This window comes from Rhineura floridana, chromosome 5, assembly GCF_030035675.1.
Source record: "Rhineura floridana isolate rRhiFlo1 chromosome 5, rRhiFlo1.hap2, whole genome shotgun sequence".
In the NCBI taxonomy this organism is placed as follows: domain Eukaryota; kingdom Metazoa; phylum Chordata; class Lepidosauria; order Squamata; family Rhineuridae; genus Rhineura; species Rhineura floridana.
Genome location: NC_084484.1, coordinates 99,049,883 through 99,075,204, shown reverse-complemented (window position 1 = coordinate 99,075,204; position 25,322 = coordinate 99,049,883). Strand labels below are relative to the sequence as shown.

The window sequence follows — 25,322 nt, the reverse complement described above, 5'->3', positions numbered from 1 at the left end:
GCTCTAGAGAATCTTAAGGAACATAATACATTGGCATCAATTTTTCTTTCAAAATTTTGACAGGACCTCTAATGGATCCCTAACCAACCATTCAGATATCATGGTCTTTAGCCTGAGTGGTCTCTTAAGTAATGCCTTTTAAATATATATATATGTTAAAGTGGAGCCCAGATTGTCCCAGGAATAAAATGGGTCCCAGCAAGGTATATTGGCAGCAACTTCTGTGATATCTTTATAACACACTTTTTTCCTGTAAAAATGATTAGTTTTAATATTCTTATTTATTTATTTATTTATTATTTATTTATAAAAATATTTGTATACCTCTATTTCATTAAAAACATCAAAGCAGTTTACAACATGTATAAAACAGCAACAACAACCATAGAATTAAAAAAACCCATTAAAAATACAATAAAAACAAAAGTCAATTGTTGCGGGGGAAAAAACACATGTTCTTAATTGCCTGCACAAGCCTGGGAAAACAGAAATGTTTTCAGCAGGTACTTAAAAGTTAAATCAGAAGGTGCCTGCTGAATCTCTTTTGGCAGAGCATTCCAGAAAACTGGGCCAATGACACTGAAGGCTCCATTTTGTGTTGATGTTAAATGAGCCCCGCCAACTTAGGGGATGACCAAAGCCGCTCCTGCAGAAGATCTCAGTGATCGACTTGGGATATACGGGTTCAGGTGGTCCCTAAGATAACCTGGACCTAAGTTGTTTAGGACTTTGTAAATTAATACAAGAACCTTGAGCCTGGTTTTTATTTAGTCATACATCTAGTTCTTTCATAGCAACCAAAACAGCATGTTCACATTAAATATCCTTATTGATTTTTAATTATATCTTGTTGCTTCTCTTTGACTCTTTTAAATTTGAATTCTATGGAAAGCAAATTGTAATACAGTAAAATGCAATGTAAGAAATAAAAGAAGCAACAAAAATAAAATTAAAAATCATACAGCTTCTAGCACAGTGCATCACAATTGCTACAACAGGTAGAAAAATCATTAAGGGTGCAATCCAACTCATATTTCCTTCTGGCTGAGCGGAGTTGGATGCAGCAGATCCCTGGCCGAACTGGCAGGCTCCTGGTGGGGCCTGGTTCTGCTGGGCTCTGCCAGAAGAAGCTCCCCCCCCACTGCAGCTCAGCCACAGCACTGCTGGCACTGCTGGCGGTCTGCCAGGGACAGCCAGCCTGGCAGATGGAGAGCCAGCAGAAGCCAGCAGTAGCCCTGAAAATGGGGTGTTCCAAGGGTATGGCAGGGAAGGAGCCATGGGGGGAGGACTTATGCAAGATCCTCCTCACATTTGGAGCCCTTCTCTGGGTCCTGATCCTGCTGAAATCTCCACCGGGCAAAAGGCTGGTGGAGTAAAAAAAATTAATTGGTTTCTACAAGGAGGCTGATTCTGGAAGCCAGCTTCTTCCTTCTCGCTCGTGAGTGCAGCTTCCGATGGAGCTGACACTCAGCTAGGCTGGTGGCTCCTGAGTGGGAAGTGGATGCTACAGAGCTTTTCACTGGCTCCTCCTCTGCGAGGCCCCCCCATCCACCAGCTTCCCACCATTTTGGATTGCTCTGCTCATGGTCCTCCAAGACTCTCAGCAATTTTCAAGTGGTCTATGGGAGCAAATGTTTGGGAACCACTGCATTAGAACAATGTAGTAAATCAAGTTGGGCCTCTTCCTGATTCCTGTGACCTTCTACTGCCCTAGGATCTGACTATATGTGGCATATGAGGATCACGTTAAACCTTTGTTTGGCCATTTTGAGAACACATTTAATGATATATCCAGTTGGCAGATGGGATTCTGTTTTGTAATGCTGGAATGTCTCTTTGTAGTAGTCTAGATAGCAATAGAAAACAGGCAGTGAAAGACCATTTTTCTAGCTGAGTCCTCTGTTTCTGTACATGTTTCTAGCTGTACATGATATGGGTTGGAGGAAGGGCCATAGCTCAGTGGTAGAGGGTCCACCTTGCATGCAGAAGCTCCCAGGTTCAATCTCTGGTATCTCCAAGTAGGGCTGTGAGTGTCTCCCTTTCTGAAACCCCTGTCAGCTACTTTCCGTTTGTGTAGACAATGCTGCGCTAGAGGAATCAATGGGTCTGACTCAGTATAAGGCAGCTTCCTATGTTCCTGTGTTGTTGAAGTCTAACTGACAAGTGGTTGAGAAAGACTACTGATGCCAATAGGCTGCGAGGGTGGGAGTAGCATGCATATCAGAATTGCTCCTCCCATTATGCTTTTTAAAAAAAAATCATGGAAATGATCAGCAACATATAACTTCTGCTGTGCCATTTCTTGAACCTAAAAGGGCATGTTATCAGAGGAAAAAAACAGAATTTCTTTTTCCCCCTGTTTTTTTCTAGGCCTTCACATCTCTAGCTGATATACTCATTTTTGCAAAGTAATTTCCCCTAAAAAAATGCATTTTTGCATGTTACATTTCACCAACTGAATGCATTTTTGTGCAAGTTTTACGCTAGCAAATGCATTTTGGTACCAGAGAGTGGCATTGGGGGGTGAGGTTTCAGATCCTTGGCCTCTCACTTGTGGGGTGCCACAGGGTTCCATCCTCTCCCTGATGCTGTTCAACATCTATATAAAGCTGCTGGGGGCTATCATCAGAAGATTTGAGCTGCAGTGTCACCAGTATGCTGATGACATGCAGCTCTATCTCTCATTCAAATCTTCACCGAGTTTAGCTGTAGAAACCCTATCCAAATGCCTGGAGTCAGTGAGTGGCTGGATGGGAAGGGATAAGCTGAAGCTGAACCCTGACAAAACTGAGGTACTGTTTGTGGGAGACAAGGGAAGGTTGGGGGATGTTGACCTGGTGCTTAATGGGGTACAATTGCTCCTGAAAGACCAGGTCTGCAGCCTCGGGGTCATTCTTGACTCCCAGCTGTCCATGGAGGCTCAGGTCTCAGCTGTGAGCCGGGCGGCACTGTATCAACTCCATCTGATACGGAGGCTGCGCCCCCTACCTTCCCAATCATCTGCTCCCATCTGTGGTACATGCCCCGGTCTCCTCTCACCTAGACTACTGTAATGCGCTCTACGTGGGGTTACCGTTGAAAACGGTCCGGAAGCTGCAACTGGTACAGAATGTGGTGGCTCGCCTGATTAAAGGCAGCCGCCGGCGAGATCGCATCACTCCAGTGCTGAAGGAGTTGCACTGGTTACCGGTTGTTTTCCGGGCCCATTTCAAGGTGTTGGTTCTGACCTTCAAAACCCTATATGGTTTCAGCCCAGTCTATCTGAAGGAGCGCCTCCAACATCATCAGGGATGCCACTCAACAAGATCAGCCTCAAAAGGCCTTCTCTCTATCCCACCAGTTAAAACAGCTAGACTGGTGAGAACTAGGGAGAGGGCTTTTTCAATTGTGGCCCCCACTTTGTGGAATTCCCTCCCAAATGACCTCCGTCATGCCCCCTCTATGGTGAGCTTCTGCTGGGCCTTGAAGACCTGGCTCTTCAGGCAGGCTTTTGGGGTGGGTTAGGTTTTATTATTATTGTTGAGATTTTTAATGTTTTAATGTATTGTATGTTTTTATTTTGTACGTTGCCCAGAGTGGCTGGACAGCCAGCCAGATGGGCGACTAATAAAATTAATAAAAAAATAAAAATAAAAATCTTTGGTATGAAAACTTGTAAAAGGTATGGGGTGTTTTTTTAAAAAATAGTGCGTAGCTGTAGTATAGCCTTTATTTTACATAACAATGTTACATTTGAGGCATCCTCGGTGATTGGGAAGTTTGACAAAATGTCAGTTTTATTATATCATATATGTGGATTCCACACCATGTTTAAAACTATGTAGGGACTGGGAGCACTTTGTTTTAAGAGACTGCTGCAGATCAGTAGCCTTAGCTCAGTGTCACACCATGACTGTTCCCTCTTCTCCTGTGGTTCAGGATGCTGCTATGGCCAATGCCTGGCTTTCATTCTGCGTAGCAAAATGCTTTGTTCAACCAGACAGATGTTAATGAGACATGATGTGTGGAAATGTAGCATACAGCAAAGACATGACCTTCCACCCTAGATCATTTGGATACATGATAAGCAGTAAAATCTGCCATTTAGTAGGGTCAGGCAGGTGGTTCAATGCAGCTTTAAAGTGAGGGAAATGAACCACAAAGAGGTGTGTGCTCAGAAATGATCACACAGAGCAACAGTGTGGGAAGCAGGCACTCCCTAAGGAAGTGCAGCTAGAGGAGGCATAAACAAAAGAAGGGGGGAGAAAGGGAAGGTTTGAGTGCAGTGGTTTTCAAAATGTGCTCAGGGGAATCCGTAGACGCTTGAAGCTTATTAGGGGCTCTGCAGTGAGAAGATTAGTAAAGGAAGGGAAGCGTCTCTGAAAGCTATGGAACTCACTCCCAGAGGAGGCAGTAATAATGGTCATCATCTTGGAGACCTTTAAAGAGGATTAGACAAATTCATGGAGGATAAGACTATCAATGGCTACTAGCCATGATGATTATGCTCTGCCTTCATGGTCGGAGGCAGTGTGCTTCTGAATACCAGTTGCTGGAGACCGCAGCAGGGGAGAGTGCTCTTGCATAGGCATCTGCTTGGCCACTGTGAGAACAGGATACTGGACGAGATGGGCCACTGGCCTGATCCGACAAGCTCTTCTAATGTTCTTATGCCCTTTACGACATCCAAAATCACCAACTTGGTGGTTGTTTAAAAGAGGATTAGGCAAATTCATGGAGGATAAGTCTATCAAATGATACTAGCCATGATGGCTGTGCTCTCCCCCACAGTCAGAGGCAGTATGCTTCTCAGTACCAGTTGCTGGAAACAGCAGGAGAGGAGAGTGCTCTTGTGTTCAGGTCCTGCTTGGGGATTTCCCACAGGCATCTGGCTGGCCACTATGAGAACACGATGCTGGACTGGATGGGCCATTGTGGCCTGATCTGATTGGCCTGATGTTATGTTCTTACGACTTCCCCAACAATCTGCATATGCTAGGGAATGTTGTGGGAATTCTAGAAAAAAGAGTGGGAAGCCCACTATTGCCATGCCAGCCAGCAGTGGAAAGCCTGTCCCTCATGAATCCTTTAAGAAATTTGTCTCCCCAACATCTGAGCTTTGGGGTCTCAATTCCCCCTCCCCCCAAGTCAAACCCTCTTTGCTAAGAAACTTCATCCCATCACTAGTTTCATTTTTGCCACCAAAAATGAGTAGAAACAGGGAGGGGGAATCAGGTGTGTAGTGGAGGGGGGGGAAGTTACTCCTAGTCCTGCTCACATTGTCCTACTTCCCCTACCTTTCTGAGATTTTAAGCTAATCTTCTCAGCCTTAAGGACAAGATGTTTGTTTTTCTCCCTTTTAAATGCAGGACGAAATCTTCAGGATGCTGAATCTTTTTGCTAATACCAAATTGTTATCCATGTGGTGCCCAGCTGAGAGTCGGCATGTGACATCTTTGGGCAGCTGCCATGGTCCCAGAACCCAAGAGCCCCCCTTTAAATTTGCTTCCTGGTGCTCCAACAAGGCACTATTTAATTTTTTCACGATGTCTTGGAGTGACGTTATGTTGGAGGCATTGTGAGAAATTAAAATGGTGGCTCCCAGATGGCCACTACTAATTCAAAATGCTGCAACCACTGGCAGGGCCCACTAAGCACAGGTACTTAAGATAAGATGACAGACCCCTCAAACCTAGAGCAGGCTATGATAGTGTCAGAGTAAAACTACAGTATGCACACAGGCCTGATTATGACAGCATAAAGATTCTGACACCTGGCAATACTTGATTGGTCACTTTACATATTTCCAGATTGTTATCTAGGTCTGTGAGCCACAAGCCATCCACTGCTGCTGCAGCTACAACTGCTTTGAGCTTTGCCAATACATCTCCAGGCACAGGTACCTAGATGGGCAGAATTTGCCTTTTCACTGGGTGGGAATGAGTTAGAGGAAAGTGAAGGAATAAAAAAATGTATGGAGCCTTTGTTCAAATTTCATTTAAGTTCATTGAGTATCATATGAGTTCATTGTACTTTATTCACTTGCAATGATTCCAGCTAGCCTCTGTCAACAGGTGGAGTGGCTGGTTTTTGCTTAGGTGTTAAGGAAAACCTGGGTTAAAGCAATACTAGTTTTGCTTTCCAAGTAACTTAATAGATAGTGCCAGAGGAGGGTGGGAAATCACCCCCACATGTTTACTCATCACCCCCACATGTTTACACCCCTCATCTGTTTGATTACTGGAACCCTGTGCTTACTTGAAGGGAAGGCATGTTTCACATACAAGTTATAACTGGACCACAAACTGGAAACTAAAATAAGGCTGTTACCTGAAGCATGCTAACTTGAAAGTGAATGCCTTAAAAACCCAGTAGGACGTACTTCACAGAAAACATGGTTGCATGCATCCCAATATCTGAGCAGTGAGAGACTTCCAGGGGTTCCTGTGCTTCACCATGGCTTTGGTTTTCTGTGGTATCTTTATGAGATACGGTTTATTTACGCATATACACAACCTAAGCATAAGATGGAGGGGGTTCACAGCATTAACAATCTATCAGATCTTGCTCCGCAAAGCCCGTAGCTTTGGGGGTTCAGACACAGACAGCGATCAAGCCCCTCTGTCTTTTTTCAGCTCCCAGCCTTTCTTCAGACTAACACAGATACACAAACTACTTCCTTGTTGGGGGGGGGCTCTCTCTTGAAAGAGTTCTACGGGCCCACATTGCTCTCCTGGCTGATCTTTACACATGTTAATGAGGGCACCGGACAGACTTGGCTGAATCCATTAACTTATGAGTGCCACTAGTCTGACCAGTAGAGCTTTGGCTTCAGTACAGCAGTCTAAAATGCCTACTGGGAGGAAGGGCGGGATAGAAATATAATAATAAATAAATGTGTGTGTGTGTATAGATAGATAGTGAAAGAGATTAACAGCACAATCCTCTGCATGCCTGCTCAAAAGTAAGACCCATTGAGTTCAATGGGGTGTACTCCCAGGTAAGTCTGCTTCCTGACTCCTAACAGATCAGAGCAGAGGGAGCTGTCTCAGTTGATCTACAGGTGAGGACATATAAGCAAGCCAGCTTTCAGAGAGCGAGCGAACAGAGTGGGCAAACAGGAGTTTGACAAAGGAGCTCGACAGGGGAGGTCAAGGGGGAGGTCCCTAAAACAACAACAAAACCAAACAAATTACTAATTCTCCTTGTGCAGCGCACTGCATACAGTGGGACTCTCGTTTACCCTGAAGTAGGACAGGACAAAGCACAGGCCACTCCCGAACAAGTAGTTAGAAAGAAACAAAAGGTAGAAGAGAGTATGAACGGGAAGGATTCTCCAGTGGTTGTGACCTGCAAGGTGTGTGCCATGTTTGTTTTCTTGCCTGAGAACAACATGGCGTACACCTGCAACAAGTGCAAGCTTGTGGCACTGTTGGAAGAAAAAGTGAGAGGCCTGGAACAGCGGGTGGCCACACTGAAGACTATAAGAGAAGATGAAGAGTTCTTAGACAGAACGCTGGAACAACAGCAGCAAAGAGACATGGAGGTGGAGGAGCAACAGCATGTGGTAGCAGAAGAGGAGACTGCTTTGGAGAGGAATAATGAAGTGGAGGAAACTCCATGGGAAAGGGTGACAGTTAGGAGCAGAAGAGCTAGAAGACACCCTTCACCAGTGGAGCTATGGAACCACTTTCAACCACTCGAGGAGGAGACTGGAGGACAGCCTTTGGTGGAAGAATTACAGGAGACCCCATGCAACAATGAGTGAGAGGCTGAAGCTCAATCAAGCAGGGACAATGAAACCATGCCCCACAACAAGATGAGAAGAGTACTAGTAGTGGGAGACTCCCTCCTGCGAGGGATCGAAACCCAAGTATGCCGAGATGATCCGTGGACCCGCCAGGTATGCTGTGTACCAGAAGGACGGATTAGAGATGTGACGGAAAGGTTGCCATCACTCATCAAGCCCACTGACAGGTGTCCCTTTCTCCTCATCCATGTGGGAACAAATGATACTGCCAAATGGAGCTATGAAGAAATCACATCAGACTTTGAAGCTCTGGGAAGGAAACTCAAGGACTTTGGGGCCTAGATAGTTTTTTCATCCATCCTTCCAGTACTTAGAAGAGTAGAAAGGGAAAGAAAAATACTCTGTGTGAATGAATGGCTACGAAGGTGGTGCAGATGTGAGAGATTTGGATTCTGGGACCATGGGCTATGGTTCCTGGAAGATGGACTGCTGGCAAGTGATGGGTTGCATCTCACAAGGACTGGGAAGAATGTGTTTGGCCACAGCATGGAAAAGTTCATCAGGAGGGCTTTAAACTGAATCCTAAAGGGGAGGGAGACGTAAACTTGGTGGTAACGACTGATGAAGGCTTGTGCACAGTAGCGGGACCAGAGAGAATGGCTCTGATAGGGCCCAGTAGCAGCCCTCAGAAAAATGTAGTAAGGAAGCCAAGCCATAAATCACATGGCCGATGTCTGTATACTATTGTGCAGAGCATGGGAAACAAGCAGCACGAACTTGAACTCTTAATACAGGAGGGCAATTATGACTTGATAGGTATAACTGAAACTTGGTGGGATGACTCCCATGACTGGAATACAGCAATTGAAGGATACAACTTGTTCAAGAATAACAGAAGGAATAAAAAGGAAGGTGGAGTTGTGCTATATGTTAAAAATATATATCCCTGCACAGAAATACATGAAGATGAGGTTGGTAGCTCCACCGAGAGTATCTGGATTAAAATTAATGGGGCAAGTAATAAAAGGAATGTGGTGCTTGGAGTCTACTACTGACCACCCAATCAAGGAGAAGATGAGAATGTAACTTTTGAAAAGCAAATTGCCAATGTTTCGAGGAGGCATGATGTAGTAGTAATGGGGGATTTCAACTATCCCAATATCTGTTGGAGACAAATTCTTCCAAACACGACCCCTCCAAGAAATTTTTGACTTGTGTTGGAGATAACTTCCTCCTACAGAAGGTGGAGGAAGCAACCAGAGGATCAGCTATCCTGGACTTGATTCTAACCAATAGAGATGATTTGGTTTATGAAGTGGCAGTTACGGGAACTCTGGGGGAAAGTGACCACACCATACTTGAATTCTTGCTTTTAACAGAAGCGAAAGATGAGAGTAGCCATACACGAACCCTGGACTTCAGGAAAGCTGATTTTAATAAACTCAGAACAATTGTAAGTACTGTTCCATGGCAAGCTACCCTAATGAGAAAAAGAGTCCAAGATGGGTGGGGATTTCTAAAAAAGGAAATTCTAAAAGCGCACTGGCAAGCAATTCCAACAAGGAAAAAAGGGGGGAAACAGCAGAAGAAGCCGATGTGGCTTCACAAAAAGCTTAGAGCTGACCCGAAAAGAAAAAAGGACACATACAGGAAGTGGAAAGAAGGCCAGTCCACAAAGGAAGAGTACAGGCAGGTATCATGGAATTGCCGGGATGGTGTCAGGCAGGCTAAAGCTGAGAATGAGCTGAGGCTAGCGAGGGATGCTAAAACCAACAAAAAAGCTTTCTTCAGGTATGTCCATAGTAAAAGACAGAGAAAAGAAACGGTGGCACAGCTACTCAATGAGGATGGCAAAATGATAACAGATGACAAAGCAAAGGCAGAAGTCCTCAATTCGGACTTCCGGTTCCTGTTCCGGTCTTCGTGAGACGCGGGCTATTTCAGCTCTAATGGTTATTACTATTTATAACTTTTAACTCTAACTGATTATGACGGGGAATACAGCCAAGTCTCGTTTGAAAGGAAAAGACTTGGCTCCTAGGTCTATTTGAAAAAAGCGTAGAGTAAAGCCCCTGGCTTTGAAGCTGCAGTAATTAAGATAACAATCAGCAGGAAAGATAATAAGCAGCGAAAATCCTGAACTCCCATTGCAGGGTGATTTTCTAAAGCTGAAATAAATAGAAGGACTCAGTTTCGGCTCCAGCTAAATAGAGAATTAAAGGAAAATCTTTTTATTATATTATCTGTTTGAAACCTTAATAATAAAGCTCAGCTTCGGACGCTATTTAAACTGAGCTGTCCTTCTCTAACGATGCTTACAAGGAAAAAATGCCGAGAGCTGGGGATTTCCCACAGGGAAGATTTGAGCATTCCTGGAACAATACAAGCAAAGATAACCCAATTCTTTTCCCCGAATTTGGATTCCAGCATACTTTCGTCATCAACACCAAATGAATTAAAGGACAACCCACAAATTACAGTTCAACATGATTGGACCCTAGACCAGCATTTACCAATCAATCCAATTAAAGAGGACCTACAAGCAAAAAACCTAGCAACAGAACTCCAAGATGCAGGGTTTAATTATTTATCATCCTCTAAGGAAGAAGATATTCTCTCAGAACTAATCATGGTTGACTCTATAGCTGAATCACAAGAGGACCACTTATTATCTTCGGAGAATCAGTCTTCAATCAATTCCTCCCCTCTGAAGATAAAGAATGATTTAAATCTTTTATCCCTTGGCTGGGGAATGGCGGTTACAGATAATTTGAACTTAATAAAAACTTTCATCGCTGAGACGAATAACCTTCTAACCACCTTGATCAAGTCTATAAGTTCAAGAAATACAGAATCGTCAAATCCCCTCAACAACGTGGATTACAGTTTAGCTATTCAAGACAGTACAAATAAGAAACCTGCCTTAATAGAGAAGAGCACAATGACTTCTAAACGGATTATTCGGAGTGTTAAAAAACTTACAAAAAAATCAAAGAATATAAAAAACACCAGACCTAAAAATAAACAGAGAATGAATTTTAAACCTTTATTCAAGATATTGGATGTTTCAAATAATAAACTTCAATCTCCGTCAGCGTTGGGGGGGAGAAAGGAAATCAATTAAAAAAACAAGCCTCAATCCACAGAACAGGCCCTGTGCGCCTACTGGAAAAGCCCCACCCATAACCGCTACTATCTTGGAGAATTTAGACTGTGACCAAGACTCTCACAATTCAACTCTTACTAGTCCCTTGGGTGAAAGTACTCCTATGGATATGAATTGGAATCTCCAATTAAAGAGGGATAAATTAGTAGTTACTTTTTTATTTTCAACTCAGCATGATGGTCGAACTTTAAATATAAGACAACACTTTAATTCTTGTCTTAGTTTCTTTTCCCCGCATATCACGTGCCAGAGATATATAAAACATGTAACCCACTTATATTCGCATGCTTTTGAAAAACGGGTTATATTTACTTTTCAGTCTCCTAAGATAGCTAATCAGATCTATAAAATCAGAAATGACCTTTTTCCCTATGGCTATCTAATTCAACGCTATTTCGTAAATAAGGCCTCCCCTATTTCAATTTTTAATGACCACTCCCTACAATCAAAAAATGAGAAGCTTGTCTCTCAGACTCTGATAACAAATCAGAGTACTCAAAAACACTTAAAGCCCAAAGACCGACTATCGTATTTGCTCAACCAGTCTCTTGGACAAGAGGACTTGAATCCTGAAGAACTTTTTCTTTTGGAGTCCTATCCTCGTTTATCTAATATAGAACAAAAAGGAATTATAAACAGATTAGCCCAGCTTATTCACTGTTTGGCCCAAAGCCGCATAGGGTCAAGTGATGATGAAGCATCATTAAGATCCACATCTTCTTTAACTAATTCCTCTAAATCCCCTTACAGATTGGACATAGACCATTCCCTCACATCCTCAATTAGTAAAAGCATTGAGGACTCTTCTTATGATAGTAAATTGAATTTATCTAATCCAAAGCCCCAAGAAGAAACCCCGAAAATAGTGAAACCAGCACCACCAGCCTCTGGGCTTGAGATGCGTGAGATGCGTATGTTGCAACCTGAAGAACTGGGAACCCCAAATAGCTCATGGAGGAAAGAAATCACTTCTCCCTGCAAGCCAACTCATACATTTAGAGTCATTTCGAATGTTAGTGTACTTACCCCAGAAATCAATGTTATCACCCCATATCCTTGACTTCAGTTTAATTCACCAGTTAACTTACCGAGCTCCATTAACAATACTAGATGTGTAGAAGGATATAAAACTTTAAACATCCCTGGGGCGAACTCCTCCTTATCAATAATTTCCTGGAATATTGCAGGATGGAAGAGTAAGACAGCTGACAGCACCCTATTACAGTTTCTACACTCATTTGATATCATCCTCTTACAAGAAACTTGGCTTACATCTGAGGACTACTTTTCGTTCGAGGGTTATAAATCATGGCTAAAACCTGCCACCAAAACTGCTCTGAAAGGCCGAGGAAGAGGTGGTTTGGCCACATTAATAGATACCCAGCTTCCGGTCCAAATAATAGATTTAAAAGTGATGACTCCGGAGACATCTTTAGCCTTGGGAATGAAAATTCCTGGCTTGCCAAACTTTATCTGTGTCAATAACTACATTTTGCCATATAATGCAGTACCCCAGGATCCCCCTTGGCAGAACTTGGAACTATTTTTTGACGAACTTCTATCCAGATACCCATCATATGAACTCCTCTTAGGAGGGGACTTTAATGCTAGGATGGGAAAAAATAACTCACTGGTTGATGACTCAACCAATGAACTCCCAGGGCATCTACCATTATTGAATAGATCTGTTCAGGACCCTGTAATCAACAAACATGGTATAGCACTTTCGCAACTAATTCAAAAATTTGATTTGATTTGTCTAAATGGTTCTCCTTTAGACACATCCAAAGGATCGTTTACTTACCTAGCAAGTCAAGGGGCCAGTTTAGTTGATTACTTTTTAGGTACACATAACATAATAAATAGAGTAAAAGATCTTAATATATTATCGAGACCTGAAAGTGATCATCTCCCACTAAGCCTAACTCTAATACCTTACTCTAAAAATAGTGCTAACTTTAAAAAAACTGCAGCTATAGAATCTATGCATAGGTATAGACGACGTAAATGGACACAATCGGTTGGGAATAAGGCCCATTCCATACTACTAACATATCCATTTCCTTATTTACAACAGCTAGCCATAATAAATTCCCAGAATCCTATTAGAATTTATGATAAATTAATTGATGAACTTTGCCCTAGAATTACAGCCATAACTATGACATCGGATACATTTCAACCCAAATCGTGGTTTGATGATGAGTGCAGGAGGTCAAAGAAACAATTAATCAGGCAAATTAAAATCTTCAGAGCTAACAATCAATCTGATATTTTCCAACAGCTCACACTTCAGAGGAGAGCTTATAAATCCCTTCTAAAGGCCAAAAAACTCGCTTTTTATCAAGCAAATTGGAGGTCTTTGGATAAAGCTGCGCGTTCGGGACACGAGAAAGAATTTTGGAGCCTTTTACAGGGGCAGTTCAAACCAAAGAACTATACAGCCTTGCCCCCAATTATGCAAGAGGAATGGATAGCACATTTTAGTTTAATTTTTGGTAGCTCCTTTTCCATACAAACTGTGGACATATCGAATGAGCTTGAAAACCTCCCATTATGGCCTAAAATCACCACTGACGAGATCGAGAGGCTAGTGCATTCCATGAAAACTGGAAAAGCTCCTGGGGAGGATATGCTACCTCTTGATTTCCTGCTTCAGGATATAGCCTGGTGGGCTCCCCTCCTTGCGGCCCTCTTTACCAATATCAATAATACAGGATGCATCCTGAAGGGATGGCATACAAGCATAGTGGTTCCGATTTTTAAAAAAGGGGACCCCACTAACCCATCAAACTATCGTCCGATAAGTCTTCTAGACGTAACAGCAAAGATATACAGTCGCTTCCTCCTAAATAAATTAAATGATTGGGAGCAAGCAAACTCAATTATACATGAGGCCCAAGCAGGCTTCAGAACAAAACGGAACACAATTGACCAGGCCTTTATTTTGTATCATTTATTAAAAAAAACAAAGAAAAAAATTTGGCCATCTCTATACATAGCATTTGTCGATTTTTCTTCGGCATTTGATACAGTGGACAGAGGTCTTTTATGGCAAAAGTTAGCCCAATCGAATATTGACCGCAGACTGCTCTGGCTGATTAGGGCTTTATATCAATCAAATAACATTCAAGTACGACTTGGTTTCAATGGCGCCCTATCAAATAAAATTCCAGTATCCAGGGGAGTTAAACAAGGGTGCCTATTGGCCCCCTTTCTATTTAACTTCTTTATAAATGACCTTGCTGAGGCAGTATCTTCGACCTCCTTTTTTCCTCCCTCAGTAGGCAATAAAAAGGTTCCTATCCTTTTATATGCGGACGACGTGGCCATGTGCTCCTTGAATAAAATCGGTCTTAAACGAATGCTCAATAAATTAGATGAATATTGCCGAGTACAGAAATTAAAGATCAACCACACAAAATCTAAGATTATGGTTTGCGGCAAATTCTCTAAAGCTAAGAATATCTGGTTATTAAATGGGTCCCCAATTGAACAGGTCGCATCATTTAAATATCTTGGAATACACCTGTCCAACAACCTCTCATGGGCAGCGCAAATTAAAGCCATGTCACTTGCCGGAACTCAAATCCTAGGCCTGACCAGAAGGTTTTATTTTTCGCAGGGAGGCCAATTAGTTCTTCCTATGGTTAAAATACTCAAATCTAAAATAATACCAAAGATCTTGTATGGTTCAGAACTGTGGGGCCTCTCAGCTAGTAGCCAACTAGAGTCAACTCAAAATGCATTTATGAGACTAGTATTAGGTTTACCAATGGGAACGCCAGCAGCTCATTTAAGAGCTGAAATGGGACTACCATCGATTGCAGCTCGTATTGACCTGGCCAATTTAAGATATTGGCAGAGAATCCTTAAAATGGAGGATTCAGCTCTGGTGAAACAATGCTGGTTGGAACAAATGCAAATCGAGGGTTTGGCCTCTGAATATCTAAAGTTACTGGCAAAATACGATCTCTCCCAGCCTGATGTACTGAATTTAAACAGATTAGCCCTTCGTAACTTAATTTTTGAGAATGATGCTAGCCAAGATCGAGCTTATATCATGACGGCCCCCTACTCTCGTTGGTACCCACGCTTTAAACTAAACCACTTTATGTCCAACTATCTTGATACTCTGGATAGAGTTAAAATCAGAAGAGCTTTTACAGCTCTCCAATTCCAAGCTATGCCCTCGGCCTTTCTAGATAGCAGGTATAAAGGCATCCCTCTGGCTTCACGTCAATGTTCATACGGCTGTACTGCTGTAGACGAAATTGATCATTATTTACTACACTGTCCTCTCTATGAACAACCTAGAAAAAAATTCTTAAAAACAGTTTTAAAACCAATAGTATCTTACCCTGATGAGATTAAGGTAATTATACTTCTATCGGACTACTCTAGATCAGTTTCCCTCGCGGTCGCAAATTTTGCGATTGCCGCACAAAAACTGAGGGAGCTTTTTATCCTTGGTTAACAGTTTTATAGGCGTATCCTGCCTTTTCTGTTTTAATATATTGCTGACATACTCTTAATATATTGTTTATATCTGTATATGTATTTGCATAAGGCTTATGGCTTGGATTGCAATAAAGTTTGTTTGACAGTCAAGTGCTCAATTCCTACTTTGGCTCAGTTTTCTCCCAGAAAAGGGTCTATGAACCTCCCAGGAAACATAAAGTAGAAGGGGCAGGATTGGAGCTTGAGATTGATAGACAAATGGTCAAGGAATACCTAATTACTTTGAACAAGTTCAAATCTCCAGGGCCCGATAAACTGCATCCTAGAGAATTGAAGGAACTGGCTGAAGAACTCTCAGAACTGCTGTCTATTATTTTTGCGAAATCATGGAGGACTGGTGAAGTGCCGGATGACTGGAGGAGAGCTAATGTTGTCCCTATCTTCAAAAAGGGCACAAAGGTGGAACTGGGGAACTACAGACCAGTCAGCCTAACAACAATCCCTGGAAAAATTCTGGAGCAGATTATATAGCAGTCAATCTGTAAACACCTTGAAAGCAATGCAGTGATTACTAGGAGCCAACATGGATTTATGAAGAACAAATCCTGCCAAACTAATCTCATCTCATGTTTTGATTGGGTAACCTCCCTTGTAGACTGTGGGAATGCTGTGGACATAATATATCTCGACTTCAGCAAAGCTTTTGACAAAGTGCCCCATGATATTCTGATTAGAAAGCTAGGTAAATGTGGGCTGGATGAAACAACTGTCAGATGGATCCACAGTTGGCTCCAGAATTGTACTCAAAGAGTGCTTATCAATGATTCCTTCTCAAACTGGGTGGAAGTAATGAGTGGGGTACTACACGGCTCGGTCCTGGGCCCAGTGCTCTTTAACATTTTTATTAACGACTTGGATGAGGAGGTACAAAGCATGCTTATCAGATTTGCAGATGATACAAAGTTGGGGGGCATAGCTAATACTGTGGAAGACAGAAACAAAATTCAAAGGGACCTTGATAGGCTGGAGCATTGGGCTGAAAACAACAGAATGAAATTCAACAGGGATAAATGCAAAGTTCTACACTTAGGAAAAAGAATGCACAGTTATAAGATGGGGGATACTTGGCTCAGCAATACGACATGTGAGAAGGATCTTGGAATAGCCGTTGATCAGAAGCTGAATATGAGCCAAAAGTGTGATGTGGCTGCAAAAAAGGCAAATGATATATTAGGCTGCATTAACAGAAGTATAGTTTCCAAATCACGTGAAGTACTAGTTCCCCTCTATTCAGCACTGGTTAGGCCTCATTTTGAATACTGCGTCCAGTTCTGGTCTCCGCACTTCAAGAAGGATGCAGACAAACTGGAACAGGTTCAGAGGAGGGCAACAAAGATGATCAGGGGACTGGAAACAAAGCCCTATGAGGAGAGACTGAAAGAACTGGGCATGTTTAGCCTGGAGAAGAGAGGACTGAGGGGAGATATGATAGCACTCTTCAAGTACATGAAAGTTTGCCACATAGAGGAGGGCTGGGATCTCTTCTCGATCGTCCCAGAGTGCAGGACACGGAATAATGGGCTCAAGTTGCAGGAAGCCAGATTTCGACTGAACATCAGGAAAAACCTCCTAACTGTTAGAGCCATACGACAATGGAACCAATTACCTAGAGAGGTAGTGGGCTGTCCGACACTGGAGGCATTCAAGAGGCAGCTGAACAGCCATCTGTCGGGAATGCTTTGATTTGGATTCCTACATTGAGCAGGGGGTTGAACTCTATGGCCTTATAGGCCCCTTCCAACTCTACTATTCTATGATTCTATAAGTGGGTATACTAGACTGCAGCCTATAAGAAGTGGTGTAAAACAAATTGGGTACTTACCAAATCATCTGTTTGTTTGGTTTTTTTTAGCTCCAGCACACCTGAAAAATTATTTAAGGAGTTTTGAAGAAGAAAAAAATAGTGAAAGGCACCTGTTTGTTTCCCTCCCTGCCATGGTCTTCTCCTCCCACCAACCTACCTGGCCAATTTCCTTGGCCTCTTCCTCTCCCCATTTTACCAGGTGACAGTGGTGATTCAGATCATGGTAGTAGTTCCTGCAACTCGTTTTCTGTTCTCGCAATTAAAAAAAAAAGAGTGCTGGATGCACTGCTGCAATTGAAGTGAAGCTCCAGACATCTATTTTAGCATATATGTCCTATGTATGTAAGTCTGTAAGTATGTCTGTATGTATGAATGTATAAATAAAATCCTTACAAGGATCTTTTAATTCCTCTGGCCCCACATGGTTGGAGGCACTCCAACAAATGAAGATGGTGAGCATGACTGCAGCAATGCACCTACTCTCTAAAAAGATTGTTTAAAAGATAATGTTGTAGGACTGCCAGCTATTGTGGTACTATTGTTATGGCGACCCCCTGGGGCTGTGGACCCTGGACCTGCACCCAGCAGTCTGGCCTTCAGAGCACCACTGCTCCCAGGTGCAGCTGTGTGAATGCATGCTTTGTGACTGCATTTTAGGATTTTTCCGTACTCTCAGAGGTTGCCTCCACTGACGTTATTTCGCAGGAGGGATTAAAGTGCATACTAGGAAATTTGCGTGAGTGGAATTAAGGTCGATTCAAGTGCTCTCTTGCCTTAGTGCAACAAACCCACTTTTTTAAAAGTAAGAAAATGGGTAAGAAAATTATGGGGAAATGCATTGAAAAGTGTGCGCTGAACAAATGAATAACATATTGTTGCGCGCTTCCCCAATCTCCGAGCGGTGAGATTTCTGGGGTCCCTGCGCTCATCCAGGGTTTGGTTTTCTTTGGGAAGAAGGTCAGTGAAGACTGCTGTGTCTTTATGAAATATGGTTTATTTATTTACACACATTCCAACCTGAGCTTAGGATGGAGGGGTTCAAGGCATCAGCAGTCCAATATCCAGCTTTTCCATCTGTATTACAGGAGGCATCCTATAGCCATGATGCAGAGAGCCAGCCTCTCTGCCTGCCTCCATTCCCAGGCATTCTGTAGACAACTAAAAACACAAGCTTCTCCTAGCAGGGGGGGGGGGAAGCTCTCCTGAAGAGTTTCAATGACAAAAGGGTCTTCCTGGCCCATTCACCAGTTGCTGGGCAACTGATAGACCCATTCTCCTACCTGGCCACTCTGTTAGCTTAACAAAAGAGAGACTCATCTGACCAGCAGAGAGAGTTCCTCATTCCAAGGCACAGGATTCCAAATCAGAGGCTGGAAAGGGGACCCACAGGGATCATCCATTCCAACCCCATACTCATAACAATATAAATATCCTACAAGCAAATTAGGTTGAATGCTCGTTGATGTATAACACATCTCCATACACACACACGAGCAAACAAATCAGAGCAAATGCTCCAAGACCAGACATAGTCTAAGCTTTGGGCAAGCCACTCAGCATGAATGCTCAATAAACAGGTCATCTGGAGGAAGCCAGACATAAAAAGTGAGAAGCCAGAAACATTGCCTGAAAGTGCTGTTATATTTTGTTCCATGGTGTAGATTTTTCTTGCACATGTTTTATACATTATTGGCATTGGTTTTGTTCTCATCTTCTCCATGAGAATCAAAATTATGTTCTCTGTTCCTGCTAACACCAATGGACTGTAGCTCCCATGCTTCCTGATGTTCCTAATAACCTCCATCAAGAAGGCTTTGAGGAAATGGGGGCTTGGAAAACCTCTTTCTGGAAGATCTCTGAGGTGCTCCGGATGGTGGCATTGGTCCAATTCCTGGTCCTGTTGGATGAAATGCATTTTCTAGACCTATTTCAATCTGTATTTAGGCCTAAGTTTGGCTCTGAGAGAGCCTTAATTGCCTTGTGGGATGGCCTCTGTTGGGAGAGAGACAAGAAAAGTGCAACCCTGTTGATTCTCCTTGATCTCTCAGTGGTGTTTGATATTTCTCCTTATCATCTGAATCTGGTGAGGCCCAGTAAGGCGCTGGATAAAGACCAATAAACTGAAGCTGAATCCTGAGAAGGTGGATGCACTGCGAGTAGGTGATTCCTGGTTCTGGGAATTGGGTGTGCAACCTGTGCTGAATGGGACTGCACTTTCTGTAAACGAACAGGTTTGCCATTTGGGGGCAGAGTGTGCTTCTTGATCAATCATTGTCACTGAGCCCCATTGCCCAGAGCACATTTTACCAGCTTTAGCTGGTTGGTCAACTGCAGCTATTTCTGGATAAGGGTATTTTGGTTATGGTCATTGCTCTAATAAGCTTCAGAGTGGATTACTGTAATATATTATACAAGGTGCTATCCTTGAAGACAGTTCAGAAGTTGCAACAAGTGCACAATTCTACAGCTAGAGTTCTGACTGGTTTGTCTAGGTGGAGCCAGAAAACATTCTTGGTGGTGGCACCCCAAGTTTTGGAATATCCTCCTGCAGGCACTGACATTGTACTCTTTTTGGTGCCTGGTTAAGACATTTTTATTTGGATAAGTTTTTAAAATTTATTGCATCATTTTAGCTGGTTGAATAGCATGGGTTTATTACCTCAGATTTTATTATGTTCTTTTGACTGTGTATTCATATTTGTATTGTATTGATTGTATTGATATTTGGAATGTTTAAGTACACTGCCTTGGAATCCATGTTTGAATGAAGGCATAGTTTAGAAAATTTCAAAATAAGTAATATGGCCTATTGTGCTCCCAATGACATCATCAGGAGTGCAATAGGGATGAACACTGATATGGACAAAGAGAAAATATTTTCTGATTTCTTTCCCCACCCTTAACACCCATTCAAAATGAACAAGTCTATGGGGAGGGAGCTTGTGCTTCATTAGTAGTACTTAATGGAGAAGGCATAACAGAAAACATTGGTTTTTTTGTTCTAACTAGCGTTTATTGTGGTTTCCATGCTTTTTCTCAGTTTTCTGCAGAAGCAGAACACCTCACAACCCAGCTCCAGACAGCATTGTTCTTAATGACAACAGAAGCCAAACAATTACACAGTTCCTTCCTTGGTGTTTTTATTACTGTTGCCAAAGCAATGCTAATTTGGGATGTGTTGATATATGGGTTGGCATACTCAACCCATGGCTGAACTTGTCTATTTTTCATTATCCTGACATTATCTTGTCACTGCTATGTGAAAATAATAGGGCTGCAAGATTTAATCAATAGATAGGTGTGGTTAATTGATTAAAGCATTGTTCTCTGATTAAAAATTCCTCACTGCGATCAGAAAAAAAGGCTGATTTGCACATTATGAGGGGAAACTGCCAATGATTTCATAGGATGATCCTATTACCAACTGTTTCCTTTCTTAGCAGTTAGAAAATTATGAACATTCTATGATATCACAGTCACAGTAAATGGCTGATAGATGTGTATAGACAGGTGGCAGAGGCTTCTTTGTGGATCTCAGTGTATCCCATGCAGTTTTATTGAATTTTGGCGTTGAATTTCAACAATACTGATACAGTATTGTGCTTGTAAGACTGCAAGATTCCTCAGCAGATAATAAGACAGAGAAAGATGACGACTTTTTGCATCTCCAGTTTGCGTTTGGCTGAACTAATTACTTCATATAATCTGATCTGTGCCATAAAAATTATTTGGTCTTTTCCAATTGTTAATGAAATGGGCTGATATCATTAACATGAAAATTATCTTTGTCATCTGAGGAGAGGAGAAGGAAATTTAACTGTCAGAAATGAGGAGACAATTAGCTGACTTCAGAGAGGCAGTGGGACAGTTAAGACATTGTTGCAAGAGAGTAAGTGGGAAATGATGGATAGATCAGGCTATAATAAGCATATGGTGAAACTGAGCAACAAATTACCATGAGATGTTGAAGTGCAGTATGCCGAAATTAACTGAACAAAGCAATGAAAATGTTTTAGTACCAGCCTTGTAAGATATCCTTCTTAAGCTGTTGGATAGTCCCCCATAGTTCTGCTTGCAAAGAGAAAATTTCCGATATGTTCAAGTTACAAAAAAAATGTTTATGTGCTTAATATTTATTAGCAATTTTTGTGAATTTTATTTATTTATTTATTTATTTTTAAAACTTATATACCGCCCGACTAGCAATAGCTCTCTGGGCGGTGAACATAGATACAATAAAATACAATATAATACAAAACATCAGTCTAAAATCAAATTTCACAGTCTAAAAACAGCAAAGGCTAAAATCAAATTACAAACATTACAATCATTAACAAAAAATTAAAATGCCTCGGAGTAGAGAAAGGTTTTAACCTGGCGCCGAAAGGATGATAGTGTCGGCGCCAGGCGAACCTCCTCGGGGAGACTATTCCATAGTTTGGGGGCCACAACTGAGAAGGCCCTTGATCTTGTCACTGCCCTCTGGGCCTCCCTATGAGTCAGGACCCGGAGGAGGGCCTTCGTAGCAGACCATAGTGTACGAGCCGGTTCATAGCGGGAGAGGCGTTCCGACAGATATTGAGGTCCCGTGCCGTATAAGGCTTTATAGGTTAATACCAACACTTTGAATTTGGCCTGGAAGCGTATTGGAAGCCAGTGCAAGCGGGCCAAAACAGGTGTTATATGGTCAGACCGCTTCGTTCTTGTTAGCAGTCTGGCCGCCGCATTTTGCACCAGCTGTAGCTTCCGAACCGTCTTCAGAGGTAGCCCTACGTAGAGCGCATTACAGTAATCCAAACGTGAGGTTACCAGAGCATGTACTACTGATGTAAGATCCTCCTTACTCAGGTAGGGACGTAGCTGGGCTACCAATCGAAGTTGGTAGAACGCATTCCGTGCCACAGAGGCTACATGAGCCTCAAGTGACAGGGAAGAGTCTAGAACGACTCCCAGACTACGAACCTGTTCCTTTAGGGGGAGTGTAACCCCATCCAGGACAGGATATGTATCCACCATCTGATTGGAAAAACCATCCACCAACAGCATCTCAGTCTTATCAGGATTGAGTCTCAGTTTGTTAGTTCTCATCCAGTCCATTGTCGCGTCCAGGCAACGGTTCAGCACATTGACCGCCTCACCTGAGGAAGATGAAAAGGAGAAGTAGAGCTGCGTGTCATCAGCGTACTGGTGACAACACACTCCAAAACTCCTGATGACCGCACCCAACGGCTTCATATAGATGTTAAAAAGCATGGGAGACAAAACCGAACCCTGCGGGACCCCACATTGGAGTACCCACGGTGTCGAGCAATGTTCCCCAAGCACTATCTTCTGGAGACGGCCCGCCAAGTAGGAGAGGAACCACTGCCAAGCAGTGCCTCCAACTCCCAACTCCGCAAGCCTCTCCAGAAGGATACCATGGTCGATGGTATCAAAAGTTGCTGAGAGATCAAGGAGAATCAATAGAGTTACACTCCCTCTGTCTCTCTCCCGACATAGATCATCAAACAAATTTTGAGTTTTGCAGCATGGCTCAAACATTGCTTATAGAACAGATTGGTGGAAAGTAGGCATAAAAAGTCCAACTTGATAGCATGTTGCTGATTTACACAAGGTCATCAATTTTGTTTGATATTGTTGGTAATAGTGTCTTGGTTTCTCCTTTACCTTGCAAACAAGCTGGTACCATTGATTATCACCAGTTATTACAGAACCTTCAATGGCATGGCTTATTTATTTATTTATTTAGGGATTTACATTCTGCCTTTTTATGGATTTTTCAAGGTAGCCAACAATAGAGCAAAATATTATAGTACAAACAAACGCAATAAAAACAGCAACAGGTACTGTTAAGACAACGGCTTAGTATCTAGGTTCCTGTGACTGGAATTCCGCTCACACTGTGCTCCTGCTGAAGAAATTGGGGCAGAGTTGCCAATTCCTTTTTCCTCTGCAGCCCTTGTGTCCTCCCTAGTCTGCCCTATAGGGTAGGGGGAAACTCTAGAAGATCATGGGAGGTGGCCCTAGGGGCTGCAGAGGAGAAGGGAGAAATGGCAAAAACTGCTTTTTCCCATTCGCCAACAGAAGCATATGGTGGCTCTACAGGGCTTATTCTAATGTGCAGCTAGACACATTTTGTGCAGGGTAGAAAAAAATGTGCAGTGTGAAATAAATTTGCATGCAATTGGGCATATAGGATTTAATAAGGAGCTAGGTAGTTTCTAAAAAAGAAATAGATAAGAAAAGATAAAAAGATAGAGAAAATAAAATAAATATTGGTTCCTTTAAAATTGTCATAACCTTATATTAGAAGTAGATATTATTGGAATAATTTCTTAACTAGTTTGGGAGTGGGCAGCACAGTGGCTGCTTGTGCAGTAGAGGAAAAGAAGTTTAGAATAAGCCCTGGTGGATCAGAAGAATCCCTTCTGTTCATGGAAGGGCAACTCAACATCAAAGCCAATAATATTAACATAGAGCCATTAAAATACTCTTCACACACTGGTAGCCATGATGTGGGTCACTCCCATTCCAGTTATGGTAAAGTTCAAAAGGTAACAACTACATGGAAATGGCTTGGAAAAAACTTTCATTGGAACTCCCCATGTAGCTGGTTTCTGCTTCATTTCAAAGATTACTGGCAAAAGGTAACACATACTATCACACCTGCATATCTTTGTCTAGAGATCAACAGAAACAACTGCATCCTGTGGATCCAGTCGATCTTTTTAATAGCCTTTGAAACTATTGATTATAAGGAGCTGGTGTTACATGTTTTAGTTTCTTCGCTAAAAATTATTATGCATGTATTCAAGGCTATACTTGAACCAGCAGTTTGTCTTCAGAAGTGTGTGTGTGTCTGTGTGCATGCATGCATGCACAGGAAGGATGTGGGTGACTTCTTCATTCCTCTATGCCAATCCGTGCAACACCCACACACTGTTCGCAGAATGTGGAATTTAACAACTTGACTTGAAAATTGTTCATTTCAGTTATAATGGAAATATGTAACAGTTTCTTAAGCTAGCAGAGGAGACAGTGTCACTGAAGTCGAGCCAGTTATGTAGGTGTAAGATGATTAAGGTGGATGTTATGTAGGTGGAAAAGGAATACTATACTTTTTTTAAAATAAGGTTCTGTTTCTAACACACTGAATATTCTCTTCTAGAAAGGCTGAGGTTCTTATTATCAGCTATAAGTCTAGTGCTTAATTAATTGTCACACTACAGTCTGGTAATCTAGTTGTAGCTAGGCCAGATAAAAATATTGTCCGCAAGCTATAGAATCAGAATGAAGGCATTTTACAGACACACATGTGACATTTGTTCTGCAAAAGTACAAATTTCTGGATTGACTGTGAGGCAGTGGAGATTTCTCAAGTGTCGTGAGTGGATTTATAGAAGTAGTTGCTGCTTCTTTCTTAGATGATGATGATATAATTAAATTCTAGCCAGCACAAACTAGGAAGATAGAGCATGACTATATATATGATTTGTTTACAAGCAGTAATGGAAGACATTTGAAATCCCAGAATTTTTAATCAGTGGAGATGACATATGGCATCTCTAAATTTTAATATATTTTCTTTAATATTTTTGACTGATTTTTATTTCAGAATGTTTTCAGCTTCAGTTAATACTAGTCTGGGAGATTCTGTATTTTCTTTAACAAAAAACAACACCCTGGAGGTACATTCCTAAGCTTTGGGGGAAATGGTTATTTTTAAAACAAGGTTTTCTACCAAAATTTGCTTTAGCATTTCAGTACCACTTCTGTATATCAATATGTAAGATGATTTTTGGTTTTCCAAAAATTCAGGGGCATTTTTTAAAAAGAAAACTCAGCATAAAATAAGTAGTAAATTTAATGCATTAAGGAAACGTATGTGACAACACTAAATAAACTAAATAGTTATGATGCAATTCTCTCTAAAATGTTTTATTTGAAATGGCAGGTTTATTGCTTGATTTGATTATTTCAAATCCAAGGAGGCCTAGAAGGAATAAATGAATATTGAATATACTATATTCAGAACAAAAGGCATGAGATTTAAATGAGGTTAAGCAAAATGAAATAAAATTAAAACTAAATGTTTTGAATTC

General features: G+C 41.9%; 1 protein-coding gene across 1 annotated transcript in view; it reads right to left on the bottom strand.

Moving 5' to 3' along the window:
- The window catches only part of KCNJ6 (potassium inwardly rectifying channel subfamily J member 6), a 35,546-nt gene that overhangs the window by 1,184 nt on the left and 9,040 nt on the right, over positions 1-25,322 (bottom strand). The window lies entirely within an intron of this gene.